Here is a 15,532-nt window from a genome sequence, read left to right as displayed (position 1 = left end):
CTTGCCCTTCGCTATCATGTTGTATCATGAAGCACTGCTCTTCCCTGCGCTTAAACCTAAAAAACATGTCCTCCTTTCAGACACGGAAACAAATTTCTCCCCTTCCGACATCGATCCTTGCCTTGGCAGACCTTAGGAAAGGTCGCCCAAGTACGAGGTCGACTCCGAGGTTGCCCTCCATATCCATTACCACAAAGTCAGCAAGGATGAAGAAATCTCATACTCGTACGAAGATGTGTTCGGCTATCCCTTCGGGATATCAAACGGTCGAATCTGCAAGCTGTACGAGCATCATTGTTGGGGAAAGAGCAAGATATTGAAGTTCTTCATATATTGCCTTGGGCATTATGTTCATGCTTGCCCCCAGATCACAGAGACATTGCTCAAAGTGTTTGACGTAGATCGAGCAGCTGATCATGGGGACCCCTGGATCCTCTTGCACCGCTGCCACCATGCCATCCCAACAGTTGTTTCTTGGGGGATTGCACCTACCTGCATGATTAGTGCATGGTGGCCTCCGGGATGAGTTACCCCATCCGGTGGACACCATGCTAACATTTTCCACGGTAGTCTCGGGTTGCCCTGGGATCTTCCTGCTTTTAACAGCAGGTAAGGAAGCAGCGATTTGAGCAAGTTGGGTTTTGATCATTTTGTTGAAACTTAACTGGTTTTTAAGCATAGAAGACAAAGATTCAATCTTAACATTTAAACTTTCCAGGGTTTTATCATTGGGCAAAAGCTTTTTATTTGTATGTTCATTAATTTTAAGTTGGCCAAGCACAAGTTCTCTTAAGGGAGGTTGGTTCGAATTGAAATTCGAATTGAAAGAAGAATTGTAATTGTTACCACCTTGGAATGGTGGACGTGGCTGGTTCCACCGCTGGCCTCCTCGTGGTGGACGGTACCCGTTGTTGTTGTTGTTGTTGTTGTTGTTGTTGAGGTAGGCGCAGTCTTCACGGGTTTTGGAGCAATCGTTCCCCGAATGTCCTTTGTTGACGCTCCTTAGAGCGCCAATTTACGTACCGCAAGCGCACGGATCGTGTAGCTTTTCCCTTAGAGTATTCCCCCAAGGTTTATCAATCCACGGAACAAGTGTATTACTATGCTTAACTAAGCACTAATGATGTTGGTAAAAGATCTATATTGAGTGATTGAATGTGAAATAGATCTAATCTAACCAATCTAATCTAATCTAGACTAGTGAGCAATGATAGCTGTGTGCACAAGATATGAAGAGCATTTGTCCATAGGGTCTAGGATCACTAGAGATGTAATCGCCAAGCAACGAAGAACGGATCTAATCTACCAAAGGTGTGTTCCAAGATCAAAACCTTTCCCTCCCGCATACTGTCACTACACGAGGATAATCGGTAACGAATCGACAAGAACACGATAGTTGATGTAATCTAAGTAAACCATGCAAGAGCAAAGCAAACCCAAAGCCATGTCGCGAACTATTAGGCATCAAAGCATCATCAACAAGAATCGTGATAGATCAATCTCATAAAGGATTCGGCAATTACAACTCAAGATCTCCTTACAACCCCATGAACAAACGATGACTTTACCCCATGAAGCTAAGCGAAGCGTAGTCGATCATGGTGATGAAATCTCTAGCAAGGGATGGATCCCTTGCTATCCTCCAACTTGCAGCAGCGCCGAGGGATGATGAGGCCTCCGGTGTCGCCTTTCTCTTGTGTCTAACTCGAATGGATCTCTGAAACTCATCTCTGGATGCTCTCTCTCTACGATCTCCGCGATCCTCTCTTTGACGGTGGCTTCAGGGTATATATAGGCGGTTCTGGTCGGCGGTTTTGGTAAAACACAGATTAGGGTTGACGCATACTTCGTGCTGAAGAAATCTGAGACTGATTGGGCCCCGGAATGGGCTAGGCCGGCCGGCTCAGAGGGCCCCAGGCCGGCCGGCCTGGGCCCTTTCTGGCCCCTTTCGGTCCCATCTTTCGCGTGCGGCCTCTTCTCCTTATTCCTCATCTTAGCCCAGTTGTGACCATGCGTCAAAATATCTCCAAAAATGTCCAATTTCCTGCCAAAACACAACATGCTCCAAAATCCAGGACAAAATCGAAAACGGTCAAGTTCGGGTGCCAAGTTGCGGGTTAGTACATGAATCATCCCGAAGAATTTACCAAAACCTCTCCTAATTGTATAATAAAATGGGTACTTAAGGAGCGCCAACATTCCCCCCATGCTTAGCTTTTGCTCGTCCTCGAGCAAATCAAATCATCAAGTCCTTCCATGGGTTGCTCAAGAGTTCTCAAACTGCAAAATTTACTTCTGCAAACAAGTCTAACAATATTTCTTCAAACAAAGGTCAGAGGAGCAGCGAGGATAATCATATCATGGGCGTTTAAAAACTCATCCAATATTACTCCACGACTCTTACCTTTAGCCGGCAACTAGAATATCGACAACACTTGCTTTTCTTGCCATCCTTGGAGGTTTTTCTTTTTTTTAGTTTTTAGAAGCAAAATACCCTACAACAATGGTTAGACCAAAAATTCTTGCACAAGTCCTTTCATGTCTCTCGATATAAGTGGCTATCCTATTATTATTTGCAAACTCTCATCTCCCAAAAGTCTCTCAAGTATTAAGTGGGGCTATAGGTGAGGCTTAGCAAAGTATATACATATATTGTCAAATTAAGAAAACCTTCTAATGATTGCTTACCTTCCGAGCCAGTGATCATGAGAGTTTCTCCATAATGTAAAGGGTTCAAGGGTAAGAAGATTTAGAATGGTGGACATGTGCAAAGGCATACAAAAAGATTGACTTCAAGGCACAATCATCGTCCTCGTTGTCGGATTGCACATGGTTGGAATTGAGGATATTGTTCTCAAACAACAAGGTGATATCTCTTTGCACTTCTCTAACCATAGAATCCCTTCATTTATTCTTTTCTTCTCATACATTTTTTTCTTTCTTTCTCTCTCCCGAATTTTCTTTCTCTTTTCCGAACTTTTTCATAGGACACTTTCTATAAAACATAGATAGGCAAAACTCCGAAGTGGCTCCCTGAATTTTTGGAGCCCGAGCCGAGGCTAGAGGGGCCTAGGCCGGCCGGCCCAAGGGGTGTAGGCCGGCCGGCCTGGGGCTTTCCCAGGTCGGCTTCGGTCCGTTTTTCTAGTACTCCTTCCTTTCTTCATCCCAAAATTATGTTTTATACAAATCATGCGCAGAAACAAAATGTATCCTCACAATTGGGTTGTGGTCAAGGAAGAGGATAATAAACAAGATAATCTCAGGTTCGGATTTTGGAATCCGGTAGATTTCATGAGTTGTTCCAATGAGGAATTCTCATTACCGAATATTGACGTGGCTATCAATTCAGAGATGAAAAATACGGACATGATCATTGCTCGAAATTAAAGCTCCCAAGAGAAAGAAATCCTAACTCAACTCAATGTACATCCAATACTTATGGTGGAACGAATATAGCTTGTGGATGATAGGATTTTTACTCTCAACTTGCCAAGAACTTGATCAACCTTATGTTTGTAGGGGTTTTATTATTTTTATGAAATTAAAGTCCTCCAAATCATGCCTTACTTGCAAGCGTAATCAAAACCAAGTGCTAGATCAAAGCTCAAGTGTGGGTATTAACATGGACGAATAATTTACTAAGCTCCACAAATACGAATTAATTTTCATGACAACGCTCGTGAACAATTGCTTTAAAGAAAATAAAGTAAAACTGAATGCATAAATAAAATGCACGATCCAACAAAAAACAAAGACTCGTTTTATTTTGTTTTCATGACTCAACACTAATTTAAGACTCACTCTCACACATGCGAAAAATAAAGCACACAATGCTAAACTATGACTCTCACACATGCGGAATTAAAGACACGCACACGACGAACTTTCGAGTAAACAAAGACCAAAATTCAATCTATGAGTCGTCACACCTTCCCCCCCATGCTTAGATTATGCGGCGTCCTCGTCGCAATGATATAAAAGACGGGTGTGACGCTCGTCGGTGTTCTCAACGGCACCTAGGGCAATTGCATCTAGGGCGCCCTCCTCCTTGCTTTTGTAGATCTCCGACCATCCCGAATAACTTCCTTATGTTGCGGACAAGGAAGTTGTAGTCTCTCTCAACCAAGCTCTCGATGTCGTCCATCCTTCGATCCATTGCCCCGATTTGATCGTGACACCTATCGATGGTGGCGCGGAGATCCGCGATTTCATTACGGCACTTGAAACAGCACCCGGAGTGATGCCCGCTGCGGTTGGGGCTGTCGTCCTCGGGCTCGTCATCATCCTTCTTCTTCTTCTTGCCGCTGTCACCTTCGGAGGGGTCGTCTTCCTCCCTTCTCTCCTCTTCGGCCCACCCCGGCCAATCATCATCGTTAGTCACGACCGGTGGCGCCCCATGAACTAGGGCTCATGATGCTCTCCCAATCGCTGTCCCCCGCATAATCCTTCGGCTCCGGGGTGTGCTCGATGTAGTTCTTTCTTTTAACTCCAAGGAGGCGCAAGGAACGCCTAGGCGCGGGTGGCTTTTTGTCTTGTCGCTTCTCGCCTTTGTCTTCATTGCTGCTGATGACGATGACCACCCTTTAGGCTTGAGCTAGCTTCTCGTTGCACCATTGAAGGCCCTTCCCTCCGACGCTCATCCTTGCTTGAGTATTGAATTTCTTCGGAGGGGCCTTCGCTTCACATCGCTTTGCTTCGACAAGGAGGGGCTGCGCACCGGTTGCCGAGATGGGGCTAGGCGTCCTTGGCGTGGGGGTGTCGGGCATCATGCCCTCTCATTGATCTCCATCGCTTCAATCATAGCTCTTGCGCTCGCTGGACCGGCCATTGTTGATGTCTCTCACGAGGTGGTGGTGTAGATTGAAAAGTATGAGAGAATAGATCTAACCCGCGCCTCTATTTAAGTCCCGAAAAGAATTGGACGAGAAGTCCAATATCTCTTCGGTTTTGGCATGCGAAATCTATACGGCACAGGTTTGAAATTTCCTTATCTCGTACCTACCAAAAATTGAGACTGAATCGCACACGAGGAGCCTCAGGCCGGCCGGCCTAGGGGTATTGGGCTGGCCGGCCCAAGGGGTTTTTCAGCCCCTTGGACTCCAACTTTTTCCGATGTGCTCACCAATAAATTAGAAGCCTATGTTTTACTCAAAGTTCGTCCAAAATAAAAATAAAACTACGAAAATAAAATCTAAAAGAGAATATTTACAAACTTACCTTGCTTAACGTCGTTAGGCTTGACGTTCCGGTTCCTCCTCCATGGTGTATATGTCGATGTAATGAAGGGGCACAACGTCAGGCTCCAAGAATACCTTTAGTCGCTGTCCGTTCACCACATATTGGTCACCTTTCACATCCATGATTGTCACCGCTCCCGTGGGTGAAACTAAGTGTACGACATACGGTCCATCCCATTTGCTTTGCAATTTTCGTTTGCCAAAAAGTTTGAATCTTGAATTGTAGAGTAGGACCTTGTCTCCTTCTTTGAATTCCTTGTTTTGTAATCGCTTGTCGTATCACCTCTTCATCATTTCTTTGTAAATTGATGCACTATTGTACGCTTTCAATCTTAACTCCTCCAATTCGCTTATTTGGATTCTCCTTTTAATTCCAGCGGCTTCCGCATCAAAGTTCATCTCCTTCATCGCCCAATACGCCTTATGTTCTAGCTCAACCGGCAAGTGGCATGTTTTTCCATAAACAAATTGATAAGGAGTCATACCAATCGGGGTTTTGTGTGCCGTACGATATGCCCATAGTGCATCATCTAGTCTCTTCGACCAATCTTTTCCTCCTTTTACTATGGTCTTCTTTAAAATGTCCTTCAATTGCTTGTTCGAAGTTTTCTCTTGTCCGTTTGTTTGGGGGTGATAAGCCGTGGACACTCTATGTTCAATTCCCAATTTCTTCAAGCACTTACCAAAGTCTTTGCCCGTGAAGTGTGTTCCTCCGTCGCTTATCAAGATTCTCGGGACGCCATATCGAGGGAAGATTACCGATTTAATCATGTGTGTGGACTCCTCCGTTGATGCCTTCCGACATGGCATAGCTTCAACCCACTTTGAAACATAGTCCACCATCACCAATATATGCTCAAATCCATGTGAGTTCACAAATGGTCCCATGAAATCGATTCCCCAGACATCAAATAGATCTATTTGCAAGTTGTAGTTTAACGGCATGTCATTCCTTTGCGAGATATTCCCCGTCCTTTGGCATTCCGGATAAGTCGAAACAAATCTTTTCGCGTCTTCATGCATCTCGGGCCAATAGAATCCACTGGCCCATACCTTAGCTTGAGTTCTAAAGTGCCCATAATGTCCTCCATATCCCGACGAGTGACACTTCCTTAGAACTTCTTCACGTTCCTCCCTCGGTATGCATCTTCTTAGGACTCCATCTTCTCCATATCTATATAAGTATGGTGGATCCCAATAGTATTTTCTTCTTTCCGCGATCACTCTTTTTCTTGCATTCTTATCCAAGTGATCCAAGGGCATCCCTTTTATTGCCCTTATAATTTCATTCATCCAACTATCTTTGTCGAGAATTCTATATAGGTGATCATCTCTCATTTGATCCTCGATCGGTTCTTTTCCATCATCTCCATGGTTCATCCTTGATAGGTGGTCAGCCACAATGTTCTCGGCCCCTTTCTTGTCCCTTATCTCCACATCGAATTCTTGTAGCAATAGGATCCATCGAATCAAGCGTGGTTTAGCATCTTTCTTGGACAAGAGATACTTGATTGCCGCATGGTCGGTATAAACTATCACCTTTGAATTTACTATGTATGATCTGAATTTTTCGAGGGCGAATACCACGGCAAGCAATTCTTTATCCGTTGTTGCATAATTAAATTGGGCTTCATTGAGAGTCTTGCTTGCATAGTAGATAGCATTTACCTTCCCCTCTTTCCTTTGTCCAAGAACGGCTCCTACGGCGTAGTCGCTTGCATCACACATGATTTCAAAAGGTAGATTCCAATCCAGAGGTTGCATGATAGGAGAACTTATGAGGGATTGCTTGAGTGTTCGAAATGCGTGAAGACAATCACTATCAAAATTGTACTCCACATCTTTTTGGAGAAGTTGTGTCAATGGCTTGGTGATTTTTGAAAAATCCTTTATGAACCTCCTATAGAATCCGGCATGACCGAGGAAGCTCCTCAAAGATTTGATGTCCGTAGGTGGTGGCAATTTCTCCATGATTTCTATTTTTGCTCTGTCCACCTCTATCCCTCTCTCGGAGATAACATGACCGAGGACAATTCCTTCTTTCACCATGAAATGACACTTCTCCCAATTAAGCACAAGATCAACCTCTCCACATCTTTTAAGAACTTTCTCCAAATTTGCCTAAGCAATTATCAAAGCTAGTACCATGCACCGAGAAATCATCCATGAATACCTCCATAATCTCTTCTATGAAATCTGAAAATATAGCCATCATGCACCTTTGAAAAGAAGCGGGCGCATTGCACAATCCATAAGGCATCCTCTGATATGCAAAAGTTCCATACGGGCAAGTAAATGTGGTCTTATGTTGATCATTCGGGTGAATAGGTATTTGGAGGAATCCCGAGTATCCATCAATGTAACAAAAGTGTGAATGCTTTGCCAACCTTACTAGCATCTCGTCAATGAATGGTAGTGGAAAATGATCCTTCCTCATTGCCTTATTCAATTTTCTATAATCGATGCACATCCTCCATCCCATGATGGTTCTTTGCAGTATCAATTGCTCGTTCTCATTTTTCACAACCGTGAGTCCTCCTTTCTTCGAAATGCAACGCACAGGGCTTACCCATTTACTATGTGGCACGGGGTATATTATTCCGGCATTCAACAATTTGATAACCTCCTTCTTCACCACATCACGCATAGCATGGCTCAACCTTCTTTGATGCTCTACGACCGGCTTGTATTGCTCCTCGAGTTGTATACGATGTGTGCAAAAAGCGGGGCTAATACCTTTCAAGTCGTTAATCGAGTAGCCGATCACCTTTTTGTGCTTCTTCAATAAATTCAGCAACTTCTCCATCTCTTCCCGGCTCAATTCGTCGCTAATAATCACCAGGAAACGTCTTGCCATCTCCCAAAAATTCATATTTCAATCCCTTGGGGAGTGGCTTCATCTCAACATCGGGCGCACCATCCTCTTCTTGATCTATCTCTCCAATGTCTTCAAACTTTTCTTCCTCCAAATTCCCGTGTTGCGGCTTCAACTCTTCCATTGTTTCCACTAGTTCTCCGTCTTGATCATCTTGAGCATCTCCATTCTCCAAAGCGTGTTGGAGAGGATCCCTGAAAGAATCAATGGAACGAATGCTCTCTACCTCTTCGTTATCAAGAGGTAGAAGGTGAAGCAAAAGACGGTTTTGAATGAAATTCAAATGTGCGCTTCTCTCCATCTAGATCAAAAGTGACAATCCCTTTTCCAACATCTAGAACAACATTTACTAATTTGAGAAAGGGTTTTCCAAGGATTATGCCTTCATGCTCATCATCACTAGCATTAATCACAAAAAAGTCGGTAGGAATTTTTTTACCCGCTATAGCAACATTTAGATTTCTAAGCACTCCCAGCGGTTTGATTAATCTACCATCTCCCATGATCAATTTAATGATTGTGGCATCTAGGTTTGGTGTTTCGTTAAAAAGCTCATCATAAACCTTGGAACTCATCACACTAACATGGGTGCCAACGTCGCATAAAACATTGCAACATTTTGTTCCGTCTATCATGCAATCAACACGAGGTGTGGGTGATGGATTACCTTCACCTTGATCGCTTCCAATCGCATGTACTTGGGCTATGTGCACGTAGGGTGATGATTCTGATTTCACTCCCATGATCTTTTTGACCTCCAGCACTTCGTCCAAGTCAATCTCTTCCTCTTTTTCTTCAAAAAGTTTCCGAATAATATCACCGGCCGATTCATTGCCAAATGTATATCCCGTGTGATTATCCGGCGGAAAATCTTCTGCTATCACCTTCGCCATTCCTCGTTGATTTGGATGTGGTCTTGCTTTGTCGAATATTTTTCCGAAGTCAATTGGTATCCAATCCATTTGATCGAATTCCCTTAGCGATTTGGCGGTGCCCATGGTTCTTCCTTTCTTTTCCGGGTTGTCTTTCGTTGCACTCCGGATCGATGCTTCTTCATCGTGGTTTGTCTCTATGACTTTCCCATGCTTCGGTTATTCTTCTCTCACTTCCGATGCCTCTTTTCTGAAAATTCCAGCAAGCACCCGCACTTGAGACCCTTCCTCGGAGCTTGCCGAACATCATTTTTCCCAATCTCTTCGCATGGCCGCACCCTTGCTGATTTTTTGTAGGAGTTGGGCGGCTTCCGTGAGTGTTTTCTCCATGAGATCTCCTCCTGCACATATTTGAACAAACTGCATGCACTTGGGGGTTAGGGAAAAGTAAAAGGTATGCAAGAGTACTTCACCGGAAAATCCGAGCTTCGGTCCTTGTTCAATCAATCCATTGAATCTATCCCATACTTGATCTATCCCTTCTTCTTCTCCTTGCGCGAAGTTGATCACTTGCTTCCGAATATGTTGAACCTTGCTTAACGGAAAGAACCGCTCGCAAAATTTCTTCATCAAGTCATCCCAATTTTCTTTTACCTCGAAGAATGCAAGTGCAAACCATCTTCTCGCTTCTTCCGCAAGTGAGTATGGGAAAATATTCCATCTAAACCAAGCTAGCGGAACTCCGTCTTGTTGTACCGTGTTGCATAGCATTGTGAACCACTTGATATGTCTGTATGGGTTGTCCGTCTCATCTCCTCTAAAGGGGTTTGCTGCCGCCATCTTGATGATTTGAGGCTTGATCTCGTACTCGATGGCTCGCAACACCGAATCTGATTTTTGCATGTCGAAGTCCTCCGATCGCGGGCTTGCATAATCCCTTAGTGATTTTTCTCCTTCCTCCATGTGTTGAATGAGATGGGCCATCTAGACAATCAAAACAAAAACAAAAACAAAAATTTTCTAGAGAAAAGGTTAGGTGTTAGTAACCAACAAAATTAATACAAAGTTAAACGTAGCAAAATCGCTTGTTCCCCGGCAACGGCGCCAGAAAAGCTTGTTGACGCTCCTTAGAGCGCCAATTTACGTACCGCAAGTGCACGGATCGTGTAGCTTTTCCCTTAGAGTATTCCCCCAAGGTTTATCAATCCACGGAACAAGTGTATTACTATGCTTAACTAAGCACTAATGATGTTGGTAAAAGATCTATATTGAGTGATTGAATGTGAAATAGATCTAATCTAACCATGCAAGAGCAAAGGAAACCCAAAGCCAAGTCGCGAACTATTAGGCATCAAAGCATCATCAACAAGAATCGTGATAGATCAATCTCATAAAGGATTCGGAAATTACAACTCAAGATCTCCTTACAACCCCATGAACAAATGAGGACTTTACCCCATGAAGCTAAGCGAAGTGTAGTCGATCATGGTGACGAAATCTCTGGCAAGGGATGGATCCCTTGCTGTCCTCCAACTTGCAGCGGCACCGAGGGACGATGAGGCCTCCGGTGTCGCCTTTCTCTTGTGTCTAACTCGAATGGATCTCTAAAACTCATCTCTGGATGCTCTCCCTCTGCGATCTCCGCGATCCTCTCTTTGACGGCGGCTTTGGGGTATATATAGGCGGTTCTGGTCGGCTGTTTTGGTAAAACACAGATTAGGGTTGACGCATACTTCGTGCTGAAGAAAACTGAGACTGATTGGGCCCCGGAATGGGCTAGGCCGGCCGGCTCAGAGGGCCCTAGGCCGGCCGGCCTGGGCCCTTTCTGGCCCCTTTCGGTCCCATCTTTCGCGTGTGGCCTTTTCTCCTTATTCCTCATCTTAGCCCAGTTGTGACCATGCGTCAAAACATCTCCGAAAATGTCCAATTTCCTACCAAAATACAATATGCTCCAAAATCCAGGACAAAATCGAAAACGGTCAAGTTCGGGTGCCAAGTGGCGGGTTAGTACATGAATCATCCCGAAGAATTTACCAAAACCTCTCCTAATTGTACAGTAAAATGGGTACTTAAGGAGCGCCAACATCCTTCATTGCCACAGACTTCGCACGTGAAGTGCGAACCCATGGCGTAGACAGGAGCGTGGATCTATTGCTTGCTCCCTTCCTCCATCTTCTTGATGAGGAGGTCCAGTTTTGTGGCAATCATATCCGTCTCCTTGACGGTATGCATGCCCTTTGTACGGGGTTGGAGTCGTTCATCGCTCCACCCCTGGTTAGAGACTATCTTCTCGACCAATGCTTTGGCATTAGCTATGGTTAGGTTGAGGAAGGCTCCTCCAGCAGCGGCATCGATGTTAGCTCTAGATGTCATCGTGAGCCCATTGTATTAGCTTTGTAGGACGAGCCACTCATCCATACCGTGGTGGGGACAGGCCAAGATGTATTCCTGCAGCCTTTCCCAAGCTTCTAGGATGGATTCCATCCCCATCTGCTGGAAACTTGAAATCTTCCCGCACAGGGCACTTGTTTTGCCCAGCAAGAAGAACTTTGCGAGGAACGCCTTGGAGCATTTGGCCCAGGTGTCGATGTCCTTCTCCTTGTAAAACCACTGTTTCACCTTCCCTAGTAGGTGATGAGGCTACAGTATGACTACGGTGTCGATGTCCTTCTCCTTGTAAAACCACATCGGCGGCGACACCCAGTATGACTATGGTGTCGCAGAGCTCCAGAAAGTTCTGCAAATGTGCATTGACGTACTCATTTGGCTTGCCACAGAATGGGCTAGCCTGCACCATGTTGATGAGGCTGGATGTCAGCTCGAAGTTCACGTCCCCAACATTGATGTTGGGTCCAGTGGCCACATTGGAGGTGGAGGGGACGAAGAACTCGCGGAGAGTCTTTTCAGCCATAGCCTCAATAGCAAGTGATACTTCCGAAATGGGTTCCTGTGCCGGGAGAATAGTGAGAGGAGGAACTACGCGAAGTTGTGCCCTTCTCACGAGCTTCTCTGGATTGTCTGTGTAGTTTTTCGGCAGGGAGAAACCAGTCATACACTACCCCTGTCTTCTTTCAAATCAAAAATAAAAGAAGACATAAAGTGACATTAGCCTGAAAGAGTAATGACTATATCCTGAGTACAAAGCCTAGATTAATATCACCACAATAACTTTGTTCACATGCCATCCTCGGCAAGGGCACCAGAAATGCTTGTTGGTATTTCTTAAGTCGATACCGGGTTTGTGAAGACCTCGGCAACGGCCTCAGAAATGCCTGCTGGCAGTCCTTAGTGCAGTCACTAGAAATGAGGGCGCCAACCCATCCTAACAACTACACCCAAGGGGTGCCACTCTCGTGGTATAATCTATACGATTACAGATGGGTCCGCAAGCGCACGGATATACTGTTCTAGCATTTCACCTGGAGAGTAAGGGTATCATCATTTCTTTGTTTCCCAAAGGATGTCATTGGCAAAAGTAATGTACTTAACATTAACCATGACATTGTGCCTCAAGCAATAGGCAAAACTCTAATAGGGGTAAGTCCAGGTAAAGAAATAAGCAAGGGTAATGCGACACAACACACAACCACACTCCAAGAGGAAAGAATAAAAGAGAGAAACGACAAAACAAAAGACTAATCTATCCTACGTTAAGTCAGCTGGTGCTTAGTCTAGGTTAGGTGTCCTAGTGCTTCTATCCAAAGCTGGGTTTATGTTAGAACATAGTTAGGACTACAGGTGCCAGGAAAATGGGATAGCGGGGAGAAGGACCCGCACCGGAGTACATCCAGTCCTGTTACCTCTTTGCTTGAACTCCTACACTGAACCCGAATGTCAGGGAGTACGCTAAATGCAACACAGCTGTTACGCCGGACGGACAGGGCTATGACCACCTGCCGTCTACCCCAGTCACACCGTGGAGCACGGTCATATCCAAAGGATCCCGCATAGCCGAGCACCACGCTCGTGCATGAAGTCACTACTCTAGAGTCCCCGGGTCTCCCAGCCTTCGGATGGACAAGTGAAACGCTAGAGCAAGCCCGAAAGCACAACAAACCCCTATCTGTACCCGGATCATCTGGCCTAACGAAGACCTTAGCATAACTCATGAATCAACTAAGCATTGATTGATAAAGTATCAAGATAGTAAAGCAACCATGCCATGACTTTATATTATGAATAGAAGTCTGACAAGTCGGATACAAAGCCATACCGGGAGCCGCTGATTGCTCAATGATCCCGAGGACGACTTGCTTCGCTAAAGAGAACTAGCATAGCTCCACTATCTAGCTAAGAGAGCAAGAGAGAGGACAACCTTCTTGGAATGGTGGAATGAAGTGTGTGTGTGTTGAGAGGGGTGAGAGGGGGCCCTATTTATACTAGTGGAAGTCGGTTCCCGCCAAATGCATATATGGAATGTGATCAGGTGACTTGGCAGCTACTCCTCCTTGAGATGCACCTGGACGGGAGGCAGGGCAGGTTTGGCCAACCCCCCCTGGCGCCCCTCGTCCTTATCCTCCTCTGGCAGGCTGATAGGTGGGCCCTTGTGTCTTTCCTTGCATGCATTATGTGTGGCACGCCCATTTGCTCTGCCGGGTGGGCCCTCTTTGTAATTGGGTGACGCTGGATGCGATCTTCTGCATAGTTGTGTGGCGTCTACGGCGTGTTTTATTCTTACTTCACTCTTGCTCATCTGAAATGTACAAAACTCGAAAACAACTATGGAGCAAGGTTAGTGATACAAATATGTGAGTAAGGCATATAGTTTCCTTTATTATGAGTCTGGTTGACGGTAGGATTTGGCACTTAAGGACCGTCAACATTTGTAAGCCATGAAATCTCTTTAGAGCCTAATCACCATTGATGTCCTAGAGCTTTGAAACCTTAATGCATGTTTGTTCTAGCTAAAAGAAATGGACTCCCCACACTCCCAATAACCTATAGGAACAAATCTCATCCCAAACTATGTCCTGAAATGCATTAGGCAAACTCTCAGGTGCTCCTCAGCCATGGTGCGTACTAACGGCCCGCCCATCATTGCTGAACAGTCGTTAGTCACCCAATCCAATGACTAGCGGATCTGGACATTTTTTAGACCTCCCAAAAATTTGTACTGCAGACGGTCCCTTCGCTAGGGTTGGCAGTCCACAAGGCATTATTGAGTACTACACAGACACACTTATAAACCTTATTTTGCGACCAGAATGGTCTACAATTAGCTGGCGGACGATGTGCCAAATCGTTCTCCGTTTAGAGCCGAATGGTCCGCTTCTCCAAAGTCAGACAGTCCGCGTTTACTCGTTTAATACCTTGCACTTATCTATAAATAATCCACATATGTACTATATGTCTAGCTCCTTTTATCAAAGTTTTGCAATGTTAAAGCATATATTCTCATGTGATCCTCATATCATTGCAATCATTCGTTGCATATTTATTTATTAAGCATCATTGCACTCGTGTAGAGACTGTGACGTTGGAGCCAGAGCAAGGTGAGCCCAAATCAGAGGCTATGGGAGACGACATCCCCTTTGAGAACCAAGGTAAGGCACCTATGCATAATATACCCCTTATTTTTTATCAATGATGTATATGTGTCGTGTTTATGCATGAGTTACCATATGTATCCGTGATTGCTTACCTAATTGATGCGTTACAAACCTTGCTTAGAACATTATTATTTCATAGTTGAGTATGTTTGTTTAGGTGTCACGAATTATATATATACTTGGCCATGCTTAGTTTCAGTAGAAGATGAGAGGTAGCAAGGTCACCACAACTAGCGGCCTATAGGATGTATGTTTAATTTCTCATGATTAGTCAAGGATGCTTAAAAGTTGAGCAACTATGAATGATGATTAGGTCTTTTTTTTGAGCAATGATGATTAGGACTTGGGCAAGTATGTTAGAGCCATGTTGGGAGTGAAACTCAAATGGTTAGGTTTATTTGAGTCGATTAAGGACTGATACATAATTGCCTGGATAATTGAGCATTTATCCGAACAAACCCATACTTAATAGGCAATGTATCAGGTGCAAACCAGCCTCTCCGTGCAAACTGTGGAAACTTCAATCTGAGCCATTGAATCAACATCCAAGGGGTATGGGGGATTGGGTAATTTTACAATCTGGACCGGCCCTTGGATTGGGTAATCACACTTTTGCAAATCCCCCATCCCACCTCTCTGCGCCCCTCCCCTTGGATGCTGATATGATGGCCCAGATTGAAGTTTCCATAATTTGCACAGAGGGGTTGGTTTGTACCTGATATGTTCCCTACTTAATATGGGAATGGTATGCTAAGTAAAATAAGTCCCACCTTGCCTTGAGAGGATTTGGCGTGGGTTGTGATGAACTGTGATAGCAAGTTCCAGTGCACTTATCCCTTCCGATTGTTCGCTCATAGCTGGGTATGGGTATATGAAAAGTTGGCATGAATCAACATTTATTCTTGGCCATTGGTATGGCCGTTGGTCTTGTTCTGGTATGGAAAAGTTGTACACCCTCTAGGATTTTTTATCTATTACAATGGCCGCGCTCTCGGACAT

General features: G+C 44.7%; 1 non-coding gene across 1 annotated transcript; it reads left to right on the top strand.

Annotated features, from left to right (window-relative positions):
- Positions 1-11,400: 11,400 nt before the first annotated feature.
- LOC120658098 lies at positions 11,401-11,507 on the top strand. The gene has a single exon (XR_005668513.1). It is a non-coding gene; the product is annotated as a small nucleolar RNA R71 (small nucleolar RNA).
- The last annotated feature ends 4,025 nt before the right edge of the window (positions 11,508-15,532 follow it).

This window comes from Panicum virgatum, chromosome 1K, assembly GCF_016808335.1.
Source record: "Panicum virgatum strain AP13 chromosome 1K, P.virgatum_v5, whole genome shotgun sequence".
Lineage (NCBI taxonomy): Eukaryota > Viridiplantae > Streptophyta > Magnoliopsida > Poales > Poaceae > Panicum > Panicum virgatum.
This window is presented reverse-complemented; position numbering and strand designations above follow the sequence as displayed.